Source organism: Canis lupus, chromosome 4, assembly GCF_011100685.1.
Source record: "Canis lupus familiaris isolate Mischka breed German Shepherd chromosome 4, alternate assembly UU_Cfam_GSD_1.0, whole genome shotgun sequence".
Lineage (NCBI taxonomy): Eukaryota > Metazoa > Chordata > Mammalia > Carnivora > Canidae > Canis > Canis lupus.
Window position 1 is genome coordinate 48524061 of NC_049225.1, and position 20818 is coordinate 48544878.

The following is a 20818-nucleotide window of genomic DNA, read 5'->3' on the forward strand; positions in this document are numbered from 1 at the left end:
TACCCCATTAATCTTTGTGTAAAGTGTGAATCTGCTAAAAAGCATCACACATCTATACCATCATAAGAGTCAAATCTTTGTTTCCTTGTCCTGTATCACATTCTTAAACATCTGGACATACATACCTCATCTGCTGTCTACCAGGGGACCAAATTTATGTATTTGTGTACTATGGGCAAGCGTTTTTTGCTTTATGTTAATTGCTGTTTTTGGCTTCTGCTCAAACCATTAATTTGAACCTCAAAATTCAGGAGGTAAATTAGTAGTCATTATCTGAGGTTCCAGAAACAGAGGCTTAGTTAGACACAGACCTGGGAATCACAATATATTATTTAATAATACATTACAAATAAATTCATCAGCTCATACATTCTAGGAGAGATAGAACTGCAAAAAGAGAAGACAGAGCTAAAGGATGCACAAGACAAATCTTGACTCTTTCGCTAATTTGACTAGGTCTAACCTTGATGATATAAACCTTTCACAGTCACTCAGTTAAAAAGAAAAAATAGATTGACTATTTTTCCTACCAATCAACCTAGAGAATTTACATATAAATGTCAAGATTACCAGATAGTCCTATTTGTTCCTATAGAAAGAGCATAAATTACTCATGAATTCCAACCAAGTACACAGGTTTGGTGAGAAAGTTTAAAGAAAAAGAAGGAGGAGAAGTAGGAGGAGGAGTACAGAATAACAGTTTCTGATTTCACAAGTCCAGAGCAGCATTCCCTGGTTGATCCCTAAGTATTCTTACCTTTCATTCTTGACTCAAGAACAAAGGAAGCAAGTAGAAGATGATATCAATGTAACTATTCATAAACAGAGGAATTGAATTAAAACCACCCCAAATCTTGAGATCTACTAGACAGACTTGAATTACATGTAGATATCAATCTGCTCTTTTAACCCCTAAAACCAAATTTGAATAGAACTGTGGGGGTAGCGGACTGGGAAACAGATAAGTTGAGAATGGACACAGAGTGCCCTCTACCTTGTGATATCACGTAGCAGCATCCATTGTGTCCATCACAGATGCAGGTGTCATTAAAATTAGAAAACACACACTCCTCTGTCAGCTTTCCCCAAACTTAAAAATTCATGATTCCTGAGTGAATGGCTGACCTTTACTACATTCCAACTCCTGAGAAAACCAAGAGACACACAGGCTAAGATCTGTGTTTTGTCTCATGGGAAGAACAAAAAAGAGGAAAAGCAACTTTGCAAAAGTATCTAAAACTACAGTAGCATGGCTATTAACAAACGCCCCCAAAATAGAACGTAGGTCCAAAGAAATGCAAATTTATTTAAAGCATAAGCCACAAAAAAAAGAGTTGGCATGTCAACACTACATACTGAAATTTAATCAAACTGAAAAGAACAGTTGATCTGTCTTCAAGAGAAAAGGAGGGGGTAGCGTGTAATATCTTTAATATATGGATGGCTGGGTAGAGTAAATGACTGTCGCACAGAAGGTTTATCTGTAAACACTGCAGTGAGTCTGGGGTTTTTAACCACAATAAATGGCTGGTTTCAATCAGCTGCTGCTAGCAGGAAATCCATGGCCCATAGGAGCAATTACCCATCTCTTGACTGAAGCACAGGGCAATTACAAGCTACCAAAGTACACTCACAATACTGGAGCACTTGACTGTACCGTGCTAATGGAACTGGGACAAGAAACAGTGGTTTGTGGCCACATTTCTCAGCTTCAGCCCTGTGCCAAACCCTTTCATACATCTCTTGTCTCACAACACGGCAGCAGAGATGGAGAAACTGTGGTCTCTAAAAGTAATATCATCTATACCCAAAACACAGACATCAGGGTTTTCTCGGCCCTGCATCCCCTAGAAACTTCTTAAATTTATTATACTCATCCTGATTTTTCAAAATGTATCATGCCTTCACCTGTGGTTTTGTAGATGACTTCCCACCTGAGTCCCCTATTCAGCATTGGGTGCTCATTATCGACTAGATCAGTTAGCCAGATTAGGACTTCCCATCTTCAAGAAGTGAAGAGGAACCTGTCAGGGAAATAAATGGGAAAATAATTACTCTTTTATTTCACTGTGAAAAATACATCAACTGGGTATCCTTAGAGAAGTAACCTCTGTAAGATTAGAGGAAGAAAAATAAAAAGATAGTAAGTGGTCTATCAAGTTAACCTTCCAGTCTCATTACATTTATTTCTAACAGGTGACATTCACCAAAAACCTAATGTGCCAAGTATTGTATCATGCACTGTAAGTGCATTGTCACATTTAAGCCTCATAGCAACCCAAGATGAATCCTACGATCAACCTCACTTAAAGAATTAGACAATGGAGACTCCGTTTGAGTAATTTCCTCAAGACATCCTAGTTAAGCACAATGTGGATTCAGGACTTGAATCTGGTCTATAGCACTTCAAACCTAGCTTTGAAATATCCTATCATCCTCACCTGATATTGGGTGACTCTGGGAGAGAAGGTAAATAATTGGCAAAGCCCCTATTATGCTCCCAAGATAGACATTAACAATGAATCCCAATATCCTTTCCCACTGAGTGTAGACAAGACCACAGAATCTCTCTCATCACAGTATTTCAGAAAGCCACTTCAGTTTGATGCCAACTCGGTTTCAGAATTCCTCAGCATAGCAGCCTTGGCACAGTGCTTGAACCATTGGTAGGCATTCAATAAAGGTTAGACTTTAAGAAATCATTGCGTGAAAGGAACATAGACACTTCCTTTAGCCCTAAACAGACCAGTATTTAACTTCGGGCTTCGCCATTTACTAATTACATGATTTAAGCAACTTCACCATTTACTAATTACATGATATAAGAGATTTAAGCAATCTTACCTTCCTCATAGTAAAATAAGGAAGGAAAAGTGAAATTACAAGTAACAGAGTATAGTGGGAATCAGCAAATGGGACTCTGGATAAAACACACCCTATATCCCAGGAAGGACAGATAACATTAAGTAACAAATTAAGAGAAGTAAAAAAGACACATGAGGTCCTGAATTGATATAGAGAAGCAAAAAGACCACCCCTGGGGAATGGGTGATGGACTGGAATACCTACATTTTAACAGGTCAAGTGACCCAAGGGAAGAAAACCTAAGGAAAATAATCGGTTTCTTACTTCTATGTCTTGGGCTCAGCTAGCAAAACTGAATCTCTGTTCTCATCCATTGGGAAACTCCTAAGGAACCGTAATAATATATAACATAAATAATAATGAATATAGTATAAACTGTGGCTTAATGATAACTGATCCTCCTCAGAATATTCGTGACTGTGTCTTACTGGGAGATGGGATACAGGCCCAACCACATAGTATAAGGAGCATCAAGCACAACACTTGACTCATAGTAAGTGCTCAACGCATATTAAATCTCATCCTTATTTTCACTGAGAAAGAAGAAAACTTGGGCTTAGATTTGCTTCTCCAAATGTACTTTAGGTTCCTGCCTACATAGAAATGCACTGCTTCCACTCTGGCCCTCAATGGCCAAGTAGCCTCAAGGCCGGTGGAAGCAACAGTGCCCCCGATAGTTTCCAAGGAGCACCTAGTACTGCAGCAGAGGCTGGGTGTTCCCTCTGCAACCCATCCCCCTTCACTCATGTATTTCTTATTTTCTCAAGCAATTAGAAAAGCAGAGAAGATGCTCTATTGGGCAAATCGTCATTCATCCAGCAGATCAAACCTGGACAGAAGAAAATGGCAGCTCAGAGTCGCTCAAGCCCATAAACTCCACAAAGTGTCTGGCATAGTCCTCTTCTGGGCTTTTGTGAATATGGAGAAAATGGGTGCAAAGAAGCCAAAAACATCTGTGCAACTGAGTCATAAAAGAGCTGATGGACTATACTTAACCTTCATAGAACTGGTCAGGGGGGAAATGACAGGTATATCTGTGAAAAAGCACACACTATATAATGGAAGGAGCCCAAAACTACTAGGTTTACTGTAATGGCCAGCACCTCTGATTCTCTTTCACATCCTCTTTTTCCCTTTATTATCCTCCCTTTTCTGTAGTTTGTGATTCAGGACTTAAATTTAGGTTTTAGAAGGACATACCCTGCCACTTTGAAGTTATGGATTCTCACTGATGCCTACATTCCCTATCCCACCATTGAAGATCTCTTGCTGAAATCACCCATTTCTACTTCCTGTTAGACTTATTTCATAAATTAGAAATGTTCCTTGATAAAGAGTTCCATAGATGCAGATTTTACAAAAATCTGAAGACACTCTTACTCCAATGTTTATAAGCGATTCTTTGGAGAAAACAGATCTGGGATCTTTAAGACACTAAACTGCTAAAAAGGTATTCAACTATGGTATGACTTCACTTGAGTTACTGAAAACAAAACAAATAGAAACATGCTCTGATTGATTTAAAAAGGTCAAATGCCTTTGATGACACTAGATATATTCAACAGTGTGACAGTTCACCTCATTCTTATGACAAAATTTGTTGGTCTTTTTTCCCCATGGTTCACAGATGTTCTCTTTATCCCACACAACGTATTGGGTTATAACATTCACTTTGGTCTCCTTTGTCTCCTGACTCCCTACCTCTTCCTATAACCTTCCAAAAAAGTAGCCACAAAATTAAGGGAAAATATCCAGCTTAAAGGGCAAAGATTTCTAGTAAAGGAAAAGGAGTGGGAAATGAATTATTTCAGACCAAAAGCAATTATATTTTGAAGGCAGAAGCAGACATCTTCTGGCACAACTGTCAAGATGTTACAAAAAGATTAAAGGAGGGTTTTTTTGTCATTTAAAATTTGTTTCTGGTTCTCAAAAAAAGGAGTCTGCTGTTCAGTTTGTGATTTTTAATAAGATTTCTCAATAGACTCCCTGCTTTTCAAAAAAAAAAGTATAAGGGAGAAAGAAGCAAAAAATCGAAGGCTATATAACAAATACAGCCATGACTTTGATGCAGTATCATTCATTTTCACCATTTTGGTGGATTTAGACAAGATTTTTGTGGGAGGTTATACCCTATACAATAACCTGTCAACAAAATATACTTATTACAGAGACTTTTCAGGATTTAGGCTTCTATTGGGGTTAAAGTGGAAACATCAGATTAATTGCTTTCAAAACTCTGGGAACGTTTGCTCAAGGAGGCAATGGATAGTATTTTCCACTGCTAATGGTGTGCAAATCTCTCCGTAGGCTTCAAATGTCCTCTCCTATTATGTCCCCTTTCTTCGGGATATGGGCTCCCTCAATTCTCCATTAAGTATTGCTTATCAAATTCCTGCTTGAGAGACACAGAGGTTATGTTGAAGACCTAACCAAAGCTATTCAGCCAAAGGGGGTCATGATTTCTAGTATATCCTCTACCCTCTTCTCCACCTTTATGACATGGAAACCAAATTCTGCTCATGGAAGCTGAGCAATCAGCAATTTTCTCCCATCTTTTACATTCCTTCCATCTTCAGTTCATTCTTCATCTCTTTCCATTGTTGAAGTTCAATATATTCCTTTCAAAGTCTTCTTTTCTGGACTTCATCTCTTCATCTCTCCTGTACAATGATTTTTATTGGTGAGCATGGTGGCTCATGGCTGTGGCCTTCACACATTCATAAAGTGAAGAGTAGTACAGATGGAAGATAGGTTCTTAGCTTGGTTTTCTTTCGTTCTGCCTCCAGTTTGGAAGGATTCCTTTCTGGCTTAACACACACACACACACACACACACAGACACACACAGGATGGGGCTAGAAGCTGTGGGAAGCCACATCAAGTATGTAAGGTGATCCATCCCCTGAAGCTTTCTGCAATATTTTGGAAAAAAAAAAAAAAGAACAAAACTTTTACTTGGAAAACATTTAGAGGATAGTTTGTGATGGTAATCAATGGAGGCTAAATCACCTGCCAGACATATGATACATAGAGTAAGACCTACAGGCTTTCAGGAAGGAGAGGAGGGAAAGAAGTGTCTCTACTTGATCTAGTCCTTGCATTCATTTCTCATCCCTATGAACTTATTCAGACGTCAACCTGCTATGACAAATTTAACTTTGAAAAGGAATAACTTCCCAACTCTCCTTCTCTGATTTACAACACTGGCGACCTTTTTCCTTTTATTTCCCCTTAAAACTCTCTTTTGAGTATTACTGTTGTATTTCATACAGAATACATTTAAAGTATATCTCAGCTTCCCCTAAAATATTTATAAGCCCAAATATGCCTTAACTTCCTACTTTTCACTTAGAAAAAAAAAAGATGTGAAAAATTAAACCTTCCAAGTTAGGTCGGCAAATTAAAAGATTTAACATGAAATTTTATCGATATACTTTTCTTATTTTAATGCTCCCCAAATGGAAAAGCTAAACCTGCAAGAAGATATTTCTGAAGCAATGAAATACAGTGATGCTTCCAGGAATTTAGGATTAGAACAATACTTAACTCCTCATTTAACTCAATTTATGCCTTTGGCCAGTCACCTTTACCAGATGATAATAGGGTAGGGAAAATAAGATGAAACTTAAATTGGCATTTACTAATTGCTAGAATGTGTCTCTTTAAAAAGAAATTTGGGGGGGAAAGAGATTGAAAGTACTGAATAATTTCCCTGAAATTTTAAAATATTTCACATTTCCTGGCATTCAACTGCAAAATACAATAAAACAGAAAGAAAAGGAAAAGGAAGACTAAGATGAGGAGGAGGTGCAACTTTAAGGACAGGAAGGATTACTGAGCACCAACAACGTGCCAGACACGTTGAGGTCTTCCCTATACCGGATCTTCTGTAATCCTCATAACAATACTCACACCCAGGGTTGTTATGATCTTTGTCGTACAGACGAAGCACTTGGGGATTAGGGAGGTTAAGTAACTCGGTCAAGACGACACAGCTAACAGCACAGAGCAAGGATGTCACTCTAGATCTAACGCAGACTCTTGCTTGCCCTACACGGTACTACCTCTGCAGACAACCAGTCATCCTTTAGAGGGTCTTTCCAGAGTAGTCTCACCCAGCACATTTTATAGACAGTCTTCGAAGGGGGAACTTGTAGGCTCAGCTAACCAGGGATGCAATGAACAGAGGGAAATGTATTTGACTTTTTCCCCCTCCCTTCTCATCACTGCTGAGATCTCGCTGCACCTCCACAGGCAAAAGCCTAACCACCTGGAACATCAAGGAAAGTGAAAGCCTAACCCATCAAGGTGGATAGAGATCAAGAGGAAAAGCATGGGATCATCAATCAATCTCTGATTCAGCACAAACCTATCATGACCCGGTAACCATGTGACAGTCAGAATTCCCAACAGAAGCCTGACTACAACAGCCAAATGGTCATAATTCCCCAGGGCAAACGTACCTCCTCCGTTTATCTAATTGAGAGGAAAGGTTGACAAAGGTACTAGCAAGAGGGAAAAAAATGTGCTCAGAGTACTTTGTATTTGTCACTGTGCAGTTGGCACCGGGGTGACCTGCTATATTGAAATGGAACTGGCTGGGGGGTGCGGGGAGCTGCTGAAAAGAGAGGAGAATGTGGCGGATGAAAATGAGACAGACAACTCAGAATTTTTTCCTTTTGAATTTCAACCTGTTGGATAAAAACAATAGCAAATGAGGCACTGAATATGCATGAGGCAGGGAAGGTATTTTAAGTTTTTCAGGAGACAGCTCGCTGAACGGAATTGCTAATTATGTCTCACATTGCTCTGTCCAATTCAGTTAGCTTGATTATGGCTGAGTTGTCAACTCCCCTGCACTTGAGGTTCCGTGGTTGCAGCCCATTCTGAGGCTTAATACAAAATTAGAAGTATCTTTTTCCCAAAAAAAAAAAATGTTTTCCCTCACTGAAGAGCTAGCTTTACCCATTGTGACAACATAACCTTTCTCAACAAAAATAAAATTAAAACCACCGAGGGTTCAAATTCAAGAGTTTTTGGAGTTGGTGGAACATCGGGAATGCAATCGCAGCTGTGACAATTGCAAATTAAGATTGAACAATGAGCCAAATTAAAAGGGTGAGAAAGAGCAGAACACCATATGGAGTATCTCGTTGCTACCCCCACAGGATATCTTTGATTTCTTAGGAGAAGGAGAATTTGCCAACTGAGGAATGGACTAAATAGAGCCTTGGAATCTCGCTTTTTTTTTTTTTTTTTTTTTTCCCTAACCTACAGTGGCTGCCTAAGTCAAGGGAGCTGAATCTCCCACTTCCTTTACTTAGTTTCTTCACCTCTAAAATGGGACAAACTTCATTTGATAATGGTGCGAGTTCAAGAGAGGGATGATGAATGAAACGAGGTGGTGGTGGGACGGGGGGTGGATTCCCTAGCTGGCCAGTAAGATGGCTAGCTAGAAAATCAGGACTTTGGGAGGATTCACTCTAAAAAAAGGAGGAATGTGGCACGATAGGCTTAATCAAGTAAAATGCCCTTAGATTAATTCAGTATTGTGCCCCTGTCAAATCCATTCACTCCCAGCCAAGCCCACGCTAGATTCATGTCCGAAATAGAGGAAGGACAACCGAAGATTGAGAATGGTGGCCGCAACAGTCTTGCTTGGGGTTCCTCTAAGACAGTAACCCAAAGGGGAAAGGAGCATTTCCCATCTTGCCCCAGAGAGCCACACTGTTTTGGAGACACCAGGGCACATGGATGAAGAGATGCCTGCCATGGCAACTGTGCCATGCTAGAATACACCCAAGGAGGGACAGGCAAAAACTGAAGCAGCTGGCAGAGCAGGACAGTTTTGGTAGAAGGGTCTTTTCTGAGAATATTTGTGACACATCCCCAGGAGATACAGGAAATGGTCCAGGGATGGGGGTAAAGTATTACACAAAAGGGTTGAGTTTTATGCTATCTAGTTGGGAAGATGTTACTGCAATGAAGAAGTCCAGGCTATCTTGCTAAGGAGCCACACAAAAAAGAACCAAGCCCCCAGCCAATTGCTAGGCATGTCAAGGAGGTGGTGGGAATCATCCAGATGACCACAAACACAAAGTGAGTCCAGTCAACACCACATGAGGCAAAAATGAGCCAGCCTCGCTGAGCCCTCCCAAATGGCAAAAGTAGTAGTAGATAAATGGGTCTTGTGGAAACCATTATGTTACATAGTATCAGATAGCTGATTCAACCTGTGTTGTTGGAACATATTTCCTTCTGGTACTCTCCATTTCCAAAACAGAAACAACTTTTTTTTTTAATTTTATGATAGTCACAGAGAGAGAGAGAGAGAGAGAGAGAGGCAGAGACCTAGGCAGAGGGAGAAGCAGGCTCCATGCATAAGGAGCCAGACGTGGGACTCGATCCCGGGTCTCCAGGATCACGCCCTGGGCCAAAGGCAGGCGCCAAACCGCTGCGCCACCTAGGGATCCTCAGAAACAACTTTTTTTATGTCTTTCCCTGTGTAGTGTCGTTTGCCCACAAAAGCAATCTTAGTTCCCAAGGAATGTCTGCTGCTGACCTTAATCATAGGCATTAGGGAGGTAACAATTATCCTACTTGTTAAAATTAAAGTTTTGGCTACAGTACATCATTCCGCAGGAACAGAAACATCTTCCAATAAAAATAGCTTTGATGCCCACATCTGTTGGCCCCGAATAGTATCAGAACGGGATGAAGTACATGTACATCAGCCTCAGTAACAGTGAGCCCCCCAATGGGTTGTGAGTTCAGGAAATCACACTGCAGTACTACCAGCTTGTTTACTTTCCCTAGAGTTGCTTTCATAACTGTTCCCTTGGTCCTCCAAATATCACCATTAGAAAAAGAGAAGACAAAAATCACATCTACAAATAAAGCAGCCAATCTCCAGAGAGAAGGGAAGGCAAATCAGTTGCAAAAACAAAAACAAAAACCATACAATATTATTGATCAGCACTATTTTCCAGTGTGGCAGGTATCTCCATTATTCACTGGCTTCAAGAATAACCAGATTTCCTGAGGAACATGCAGGAATACTTTATATTAAACCTAGCTGAGTGGAGAATTTACCAGTGGGGGGAAAAAGTGCTATGTTTTTAAAGTTTTTTAAAATGTTCCCTTTTCTGTTTCTCATCTCCTGTCCTCCTTCCTCCTAAACTCAAGTGTCTTTTGGTTGAGCAAAGACTGTTTCTGAAGCAGAATTTCCTTTCTGATTAAATCTGCTCTGTTCTCATGCAGTTCCATTGCTTCAGCTCTGATAAGCCTCAGGTCAGTTCTATCTGAGTTTACAATCCAATTTGAACTTCCAGTGATCATGAAAATATAGATATTTCTTATTTTCAGTGATATCAGATTAAGCTGTTATCCCTAAGCAGCCAGGGTGGAGGAATTAAAATCACATCATGAAATGCAGGAACTATTTATTCACTTGAACTCTTTCTCATCGATGTTATAGAGACAAGTACATCAAAATTGTTGTTTATAATCAAGGAAAATTACCCCCGAAATACATCGTGGTGTGCATGATTTTTTTATGTGCTCCTGATGTCTGTCTTTAAGAAAAAATTGGGTTTATTTCAAAAGATTTGCCTGCTTGCTGTGATGATCTATGCCAGTTGGAAGCCTCAACTCTAAGTTGATGGTGCTTAAATAAGAGTGTTTCCATGGCTCTAAGTCAAGAAGTTCAACCTTTTTTTTTTTTAAGTCTCAACAATGCAACACATACAAGGAAGCTAAACTAAATTCCATTTTTCTCATTATGTATTAATATTGAGCTTGATTGGTACACACCTAGAATTAGACTAAAGGAAAAAGTCCGAACTAAGATAAATCAAAAGTCTGAGGAAACAAAAGGGCAAAAGTGTAGGGGTAACAGTCTAATCATAAAAAGGAAAAACAAACAAACAAACCAGAGGAGCCAGAGTCTTAGGCCACTTTCATCATATTTAAGCCTGATTGACTCAGAAGAGAGGTTGGGAATGGCAGTAGAGACTCAAGGCTAGTTAGTATCTGCCTATAGGTGCCACTGAAAATGAGCATTTATTATGAGGAACCGCCCTCCAGAAGAGACAGGCTTCTTCTCCCCTGTACGAAGCCCCAGTGTCCTGCCCTGGGCTCGTTTCTGTGAAGAGTCATATGATGGCTGCCTTTCTTTTCCCTCTTATCACATGACCTCCTATAACTCTTGCCCAAATGTTCGCACTAAACCCAGTCAAAGGCAGTTTAACTGCAACAGTTCAGAAGGTGGCTGATATCTGCAAAATATCTAGAAGCAAATATCCTTCCAGTAAATAATAATACTAGTAAAAGCTAACTTTTCATTTTCTTTTTTTTTTTTTTTTTTGAGCACTTGGTATACACCAATGTACAAAAATTTCTATCATTGAATTCTTACAACTGTCCTACAAGAAAACTAGTAGACATTAGTCATTTTCATGTTTTACCACACCTTATACACTTTCCTCTGGGGATTGCTTCTCCCATTCTCCAATCATATGTGGTGACGAGGCTGATAGTCCTAGACCCTATATGACCACAGCCATAATAGGGCGAGGAAAACAAGTCTGAACAATCAAAACAACCCTTCACCTGATCACATGGTTAGTTCAGGATGAAAACAACGTAACCAAAGTAGAATTAATTAAGACTATCTTATGGGGCACCTGGGTGGCTCAGTCAGTGTTCAACTCTTGATTTCAGCTTAGGTCATGATCTTAAGGTCATGAGATTGAGGCTTATGTTGGGCTCTGTGCTGGGTAAGGAGCCTGCTTAAGATTCTCTCTCTCTCTCTCCCCATCTCTTCCCCCTTCCCCCCCCCACCGCTTGCATGCATGCTTTTTCTCTCTCTCTCTCTCTCTTAAAAAAAAAAAAGACTATTTGATTACAATTTTTTAAAATCTGTGAATTGTTTAAATTTCAAGTTGGAGAACTTGATACATTTACCTGATGTTAACTAGGGGCTATAACACCTTCTTTGCTGTGTAGACAAATCCTATTTGGAAAAAAAAAAGTTGAGGCTAAAAGAAAAAGCAAAGCAAAAGAAGGTGACAAGATCATACCTTAACTAACCACTCTTGGAGAGTATGGCTAGATAAATACAGAGACACAGACACACATACACATACAGATATAAATTAGCTACTACATTCCCTTTATTGCTTCAACCACCATAGTTTGAATTAGTGACATTACCAGAGCCTTGATTTATCAGGACAGGTGCTATTTTTATCCTCTTTTCAAAGATGGGTAAACTGAAACATAAAGAGATTGCATAACTTGTCCAAGGTCACACCTATACAAATCACAGGACCTGGATTCAAACCAAGCTCAGTAGGACTCTAGTCAGAGCTCTTCATCATTGCAGAGTATGATCTTTTAGGAGAGCCATTGTGCCAGGCATTTTCAGAGTATGAGGAGGAGGAAACTTGCTCTTAAAGAAATAGTTTTGCAGGAGAGATAGATGGGAGCATAAAGAACACAATATAAAACACCTGTGCTCTTACTATATACAGCACTCTTCGATAATAACACTGCCCATCTACAGTACCTGATCTGAACCTCCCAACAACTCTGTGAAGTGGACAGAACAGAGATTTTTGTTACTCTTTTTACAGATAAAGAGAATGTCTAAGAAAATGTTCTCCCCAGATGACCTAACTCTGTGATGAGTAATGAGATATAGCCAGGACTAGATACTCTGCCTTCTAACTCCACCACACTATTTACTTGCTCTGGCTTCACTTAACCAGAATGTTGTTGTGGAGCTCAAAAAATACTTGGTATTTAGAGACCAAGGTTAGAATCTCTCTCTCAACACTTAACTACTTGGGAGATCTCTGATCAAAATTTCTAACCAAAACTTTTTTTTTTCTTTTTAAATTTATTTATTCATGATAGTCACACACAGAGAGGGGGGGGGGCGCAGAGACACAGGGAGAGGGAGAAGCAGGCTCCATGCACCGGGAGCCCGATGTGGGATTCGATCCTGGGTCTCCAGGATCGCGCCCTGGGCCAAAGGCAGGCGCCAAACTGCTGCGCCACCCAGGGATCCCTCTAACCAAAACTTTTAACGAGAAATTTTTTTTCATCCAAAGTAATTCTTACACTCTGACAAATTTGAGTACTCAAATAAGACAGATAAGTGGTACTCACTGATATACTCTTCCAATTCTTTTCTACTTTTAAAAATTTTGATTTGAATCCATCTGGAGAATACTTTCATGTAAGATGTTAGATGAGACTAATTTTTTCCCTTCCATGTAATTGATCAATTCACCAGCTTCACTTATAGATTAATCCAGTCCTCTCCCTCTATATACTCATATATACACCCTTAGCTTGTTTTTTCACAGCTATTATTTCTATAATCTTAGTGTGGGAAAGCTTTATAAGGATAAAAACAAAAACAACAAAGGAAAAAGATGGAGAGTTTTGCATCTGTGCAAATAAACATCAATTGATAGATTAAAAAAAAAGATTTAAGTCAACAGACAGACTATGTGATGCATGGCCAAGAATCTTACTTAATTCACAGGATTGTTATAAATACAGAAAGATAGATATCCAGGTAGAAAAACAGATTAGGAATGGTCAATTTTCAAGAAAAAAATTACAAATTAGAAAAAAAGATAATAAAGAGGTGCCTGGGTGGCTCAGTCAAGTGTCTGCCTTCAGCTCAGGTCACGATCTCAGGGTCCTGGGATCCAACCCCACATCAGGCTCCCTGCTTAGTGGGGAGTCTGCTTCTCCTTCTCCCTCTGACCTCCCCTCACCCCCCTACCCACTGCTTGTGCTCTCTCTCACATGTTCTCTCTCAAATAAATAAACAAAAAATTTTTAAAAGAAAAAACTAAAGTGTGATAATTTGGGGAAATAGGCATTCTTTTCTGCTACTAGAGACTAGATAATAATTGACATGTTTCTGAAAGGATGTATCTAAGGCACTTAAGTGTCCCATATTCTCTAGTTTCATAATTCTACTCCTAGGAATCTTTCTAAAGAAATAAATAAGGATAGGGGCTCCTGGGTGGCTCAGTTGGTTAAGCACCCAAGTCTTGGTTTCGGCCCAGGGTTGTGGGATAGAGTCTCTTGTCAGGCTCTGTGCTCAGCACAGAGTCCACTTGAGATTCTCCCTCCTTCTTCCTCTCCCTCTCCTTCTGCCCCTCCACCACTTGCACACACTCTAACTCTCAAATAAATAAATTCTTTTTTCAAAAAAAGAAGTAACTAAGAATATGGGCAAGGCTTTTTCATACAGTGATGCCCATTTTCCCATTTATAATAGCTGAGAAACAACCTCAAAGTTAAGTGATAGCTGGAGAAGCATGGAGTATCTGAAAACTTACCATCCAAACCAAAGTTTTTGAAGCACCTGCTGTGTGTCAGGCACTGTGCTGGGCCTTGAGAATACATAACCCTTTCAGCCTCATGAGGCTTAAAGTCTAGTGGAAGAGAGAAACAATCAAAAATCACCAGAAATAAACAATTATAACTGTATTCAGTACCCACAGGAAGACCACTAAGCAAAGAGAACATCCACTGGGGAATAGACAGGTCAGGGAGATCAGAACTGGTTCCCAGGGGCAAGGTGATTCAAGGTGGAGGTCTGAAGGAAGAGGAAGAGTTCTTTGGATAAAAGAAGGCCAGGCCAGGCAAAGGAAACAGCACACACAAAGTTCTCCTTCACAGGAGAAAAGTATATGGACATGGAAAAAAAAAATGTCTACAAAAGCATATGCATTATGTACTTCTCTGTACACACACACACACACACACACATACACAAACTATAAGAACTATCAAATTATTAATAGTGGTTATCTCTGGTTGGGTGATATTTGTCTCTACTAACCCCAACTCCTTGTTTTCCTGTTTTTTATTTCTTTTTGTGTTAATTTTGCAAATAGAAATATAAAGCATGAGACAGGACAGAGAGCTAGCTATATGGTTGCTTACTGATCCTACTTCCTTTCCATGTGTACAATGTTGTGTTATCCAAGCCAATCCCATCTCACTGCCAGCTCTAAGTCACCCTTTTAACCAGAGTAAAAGTTAAGAGAAGCTATAAACTCCAGAGTAAGTCGCGTTTTCTCACTTGCATATCTTTAGTTACAAATGACTATTTACCTGTCAGTTGGGTTGAGAACACCCATAGGTTTTCCTTTGAAGTGAACCTCTTGGATTTAAAGAGATTTTTTTAAGCTGTTGAAGGTTTGCTTGATCTAAAGTCTCAGAGACGTTTGAAGTTGTGACTTAATGGAAGATTATTTTTATTCATAGTGATCAAGCAGTTAATGAGATAAAGTAGTGAGGAGACAAGCTTAATAGAATATGTGGTTGCGCCGCATGTTAATCTTTATAAAGGCAGAATGAAAATAACAGGAAACCAGGAAGAAATTGGGACAGATGGCTGAACAGCTCAAAGATAGGAAAAACAACTCATCCCTGAATAGGGCTTTCAAAAGCAAACCCCTCTCATGTTGAGTTCAATAGATAAAAAAGGTGATGGAGAATAAGAAGATGGAAGGCCAGGACTAAAATTTTTCGGGTGGCTATTCTCTTGAGACCTTCCCCAAAACCCTTCCTCAATTCCTACTTCAACCCTTCACTGAGGGGCAAAAAGCATCTGGAGCAGCTACAACTTTTTAGTATGGGAGGAACACAAACAGTAAAGAAAATCACCATCTGCCTCAGTGGTCCATGATGCACCATTTTAACCTCTGTAAATATGAGGGGCATTTCCAGCCTGGGCAGACTCAGCAGCAATGCACTACTACTAAGTAGTGCACTTAGGGAAGGCCACTTAGGGAAGCAGATGGCAAAAAAGGGGAAAAGAATGTCACTTCCATTTACTCTCCATGTCAGTTCAGTATCATTATTTGATGTTGTTTGCTTGTCTCTCAGGCCAGAGGAGAAATATTCCGGCTACCTAATTATCCATTTTAGTCCAAAAGCTGATAAAGCCTAATTAGCCACAGAGGAGAAAAGGAAATAAATTTGTCATCAAAAAGTATTCCTTTGGGGCACCTGGGTGACTCAGTCAGTTAAGCATCTGCCTTGGGCTCCGCTCATGATCCCAGGGACCCTGGGATAGAACCCTGCATCAGGCTACCTACTTGATGAGGAACCTGCTTCTCCCTCTCCCTCTGCCTGCCACTCCCCCTGCTTGAGCTCTTTTTCTCTCTGTCATATAAATAAATAAAATCTTTTTTAAAAAAAAAATCTTATTCTTTTAAACCACTAACGTGGAGGTGGAGCCAAGTGTGAATACCTTTAGTAAAGTGGTCAGTGGAATAAATTTTGGGAAACTGGCATAGCTACATTTCCCAGCGAGTATCTTACATCCTACACTTTTAGGATGCTTTCTTAAAGTGCAGATTCTTGGGCCCACCCCAGCTATTGATTCAATGGGATCCAGGAATCTGTACTTTTCAAACATTTTAGATACTTACATTCTGTATCTTATATCCAATGTCTGAAGTCCTTGGGAGTCTGTATTTCTGCTAGGTCTTTGTTTTTTTATTTTTTTTTTTTATTGGAGTTCGATTTGCCAACATATAGTATTACACCCAGTGCTCATCCCGTCATGTGCCCCCCTCAGTGTCCATCACCCAGTCACCCCATCCCCCCACTCACCTCCCCTTCCACTACTCTTGTTTGTTTCCCAGAGTTAGGTGTCTCTCATGTTCTGTCACCCTCTCTGATATTTCCCACTCACTTTCTCTTCTTTCCCCTTTATTCCTTTCATTATTTTTTATATTCTCTGTATGAGTGAGACCATATGTTTGTCCTTCTCCGATTGACTTCCTTCACTCAGCATAATACCTTCCAGTTCCAGCCATGTCAAGGCAAATGGTGGGTATTCGTCGTTTCTGATGGATGAGTAATATTCCATTGTATATAGAGACCACATCTTCTTTATCCATTCATCTTTCGATGGACAACGAGGCTCCTCCCACAGTTGGGCTATTGTGGACATTGCTGCTATAAACATTGGGGTGCAGGTGTCCCAGTGTTTCACTGCATCTGTTTCTCTGGGGTAAATCGCCAGCAGTGCAATTGCTGGCTTGTAGGGCAGATCTATTTTTCACTCTTTGAGGAACCTCCACAGTTTTCCAGAGTGGCTGCACCTGTTCACATTCCCACCAACAGGGCAAGAGGGTTCCCTTTTCTCCGCATCCTCTCCAACATTTGTTGTTCCCTGCCTTGTTAATTTTCCCTATTCTCACTGGTGTGAGGTGGGATCTCATTGTGGTTTTGATTTGTATTTCCCTGATGGCAAGGGATGCGGAGCATTTTCTCATGTGCTTGTTGGCCATGTCTATGTCTTCCTCTGTGAAATTTCTGTTCATGTCTTTTGCCCATTTCATGATTGGGTTGTTTGTTTCCTTGTTGTTGAGTTTAATAAGTTCTTTATAGATCTTGGATACTAGCCCTTTATCTGATAGGTCATTTGCAAATATCTTCTCCCATTCTGTAGGTTGTCTTTACTTTTGTTGACTGTTTCTTTTGCTGTGCAGAAGCTTTTTAACTTGATTAAGTCCCAATAGTTCATTTTTGCAGAAGTCAAACTCTCCCTCTTTGCAGATCACATGATACAATACATAGAAAACCCAAAAAACTCCACCCCAAGATTGCTAGAACTCATACAGCAATTCCGCATATAGCAGGATACAAAAATCAATGCCTAGAAATCAGTGGCATTTCTATGCACTAACAATGAGACTGAAGAAAGATAAATTAATTGCACCAAATTGGGGTGCAACTGTAAATGGGATTGACCCAAAAAGCATAAGATACCTAGGAATAAACAAAGCTGACCAAAGAGGTAAAGGATCTAAACCCTACGAACCACAGAACACTTCTGAAAGAAATTGAGGAAGACACAAAGAGATGGAAAAACGTTCTGTGCTCATGGATTGGGAGAATAAATATTGTGAAAATGTCAATGCTACCCAGGGCAATTTACACATTCAATACAATCCCTATCAACATACCATGGACTTTCTTCACAGAGTTGGAACAAATAATCTTAAAATTTGTGTGGAATCAGAAAAGGTCCCAAATAGCCAGGGGAATATTTAAAAAGAAAACCAGAGCCAGGGACATCACAATGCCAGATTTCAAGCTGTATTACAAAGCTGTGATTATCAAGACAGTATGGCACTGACACAGAAACAGACACATAGATCAATGGAACAGAATAGAGAATCCAGAAATGGCCCCTCAACTCTATTGGCAACTAATATTCGACAAAGCAGGAAAGACTATCCACTGGAAAAAGGACAGTCTCTTCAATAAATGGTGCTGGGAAAATTGGACAGCCACGTGCAGAAGAGTGAAACTAGACCACTCTCTTACACCATACACAAAGATAAACTCAAAATGGATGAAAGATCTAAATGTGAGACAAGAATCCATCAAAATCCTAGAGGAGAACACAGGCAACACCCTTTTTGAACTTGGCCACAGCAACTTCTTGCAAGATACATCTGCTAGGTCTTAATTACACAGGGATTTGGGAAATGGAGCTGATGTTAGAGTGGGTTTTATTCCTAGAATCCATAGACCCTTGGGCAGAGGGGACATACCTGCAAGGAAAAATACTTTGGCTTCTGCCCTCTGTGCATTGGTTCTACCAACCCAGGAGCTTAGAGTTAGTTTCAGGACTGGGGTCTTTGTAAACCAGTAGGAGAGTTAGACTCGTTGTCCCTTTCCTTTGTCAATGGTAGATTGTTTTTTTAGTCTGCTTTTTTAATGAGGAAAAATACTCTTTAGGAGAGATGGAGAGACAGGAGGTCCCAATTCTCACTCCACACCTTGGGTGAGCCTCAGACCTAGTCTTCTGTCCTCCTCTAGCCTAAAATATACTACTATAGTTTATTGTCCCTCAAGACTGTTGTGCCTTTAGCACCCAATTACTCTCTGAGTCACTTCTCCTCCTTCCAGTTTCTGGCCCTAAAAATTTTCTGTTCTTGATCACAAGCTCAGTTATGCATTTATAATGATGTTGGATATACTTTATCCAACACTTCTAGGAGTTGTGTAGTGGGAGGGTTTTTTGGGCTCTGTTGCCTTATGTATTGCTGGAAATAGAAGTTCTCGAAACTGCATTCTTAGCAAGCACTGCAAATGACTCTTATCTACACACTAAAATTTGAGGATATTGTAATCTCTGCAAGTAATGAGACTTTATAGTTGTATAACAGTAGTTTATAAAATGTCTTCATATTTATTTATTTCATTTCATCCTTGCAACAGCCTTGCAAAATAAGCAGGACTGGTATTTTTATTCTCAACTTCCTGATGATGAAGCCTAATCAGCCTAAGTTTCTTGCCCAAAAACATAACAGTAGCTAAAGAGCAAAAATGAGGACTAGATCCTAGATATTCTAGTTGATCTATTATATCATACTACATTGTCCCCAAGGTGATAATTTAAAGAGATCATTATCTATCATATGACACAAACCACATCTTTCCAAACCAATTTGAAGGAGGTAGAATCAAATATTCTTTGGAGTCTCTGGGTCTATGTTTTCCTTTTCTGTGTATGTCAAACCCTGAAGCTCTACTCTGTGGCAACAGACTTCTTTAAGAGCAATTTCTCCAATTAAAAACATGGCACCTGAAACTAATATAACATTGTATGTCAATTATACTCCAATAATAAATTTTAAAAATAATTTAAAACAAAAATAAAATGTATGGTAATTACTTTTTAAATGATCTCTATTGTAAATTGACATCATTTATAAGAGCATCCATTATTTTTAACACTCATCCTTTAATTTTGTAAGAAACTCATATTGTTGTGCCAAGATATGGTCCCTAGAAGGTCTCATCTGCAGTGGGAGCTTCTCCTAACTTCTGCTGGCTCCTGTGGGGTTGAAGTGGCTGATTGAAATACTTTTCCTATTCCCCACACTCCAGATGTGGGGATTAGCTGAATTTTAGCATTCATTGTATGACCTTCAGAGAGAAGCAGTGGGCTGCCAACCATTCTTCAGGGCTCATGGTCCATGCAGTGGTGGGACCACCACGAGACCTCAGTCACATCATTGCTTCTGGGTCTGCATTTGGTCATTCCACATTCATTCCACAAACAACTGAGTATTACAATGTGCCTAAAAATAAACTAGAGACTGTCTCATGCTAGCTCATTTTGTAATATTCTGTGGGAAAATTTTACTATGGAATTAACGCTGCTATTCCAGAGTGCTTTGAAGGGCCTTTTAACAAACAATTTCATACAACAAAAATATTTTTTGGCTCTGTCCAATGTTAACAGAGTCTCCCCTTTCTGTGTGGAGTTATCCCTCTTTCCTCCTATCTTTAGGGTTTACAGAGAATAAGTATCTTCCCTATAGAAGACATGCCAAGAGTTTTTCACAAGCACAAATTGCCATGAAAACTTAAAAGAGTTTGTTTAAAGGGAAGTTAATTAATTTTATTTTAGAGTTGTTGTTCAAATGTCTTTGAAATTGCTGCCTTTTTCCCTTTAGGGCCAAGCTGGTTTTCTTTAGTCCCTTCAGCACATGGTAATTTGCATGCATGTGAAAACATTTTATCTGCATTAGTATTCTAGAACATGACTAGTCTGTGTAGTTAGAAAGGCAATGGGGTTGGCCAGTAAGCCTAACTATCTATCAGTGAGAGGGTAGGAGAACCCACAACTGTATATCTATGCTACAGAAAACTCAACTACCAGCTAAAAAAATGAGGTGAACTTATGTTGATTATACCAAATGGAAGGTTCATTATATCACTAAATGAAAAAAAGTTAAATTAGAAAATAAGCCATAAATTTTAATGCCATTCATATGGGATCCCATTACTAAGCATTTGCTTAGAAGTTAATTTTGAGAAAGGAAAAGGAAAATCAAGCATTCAGGCATAGTATTTTCATTTATTTATGTATGTGTTTTTATTTG

At 39.5% G+C, this 20818-nt stretch overlaps 1 long non-coding RNA gene across 2 annotated transcripts in view; it reads right to left on the reverse strand.

Annotated features, from left to right (window-relative positions):
• The window catches only part of LOC111095565, an 86066-nt gene that overhangs the window by 50539 nt on the left and 14709 nt on the right, over positions 1-20818 (reverse strand). Inside the window, exons 1-2 of one of the 2 annotated variants that reach the window (XR_005358293.1) lie at positions 14231-14328; positions 1909-2024 (exon numbers count right to left, since the gene is read on the reverse strand). This is a non-coding gene — a long non-coding RNA (uncharacterized LOC111095565). Of the gene's footprint in view, positions 1-1908; positions 2025-14230; positions 14329-20818 lie in introns of those variants that run through there. The other variant, XR_005358294.1, reaches the window with a different exon arrangement.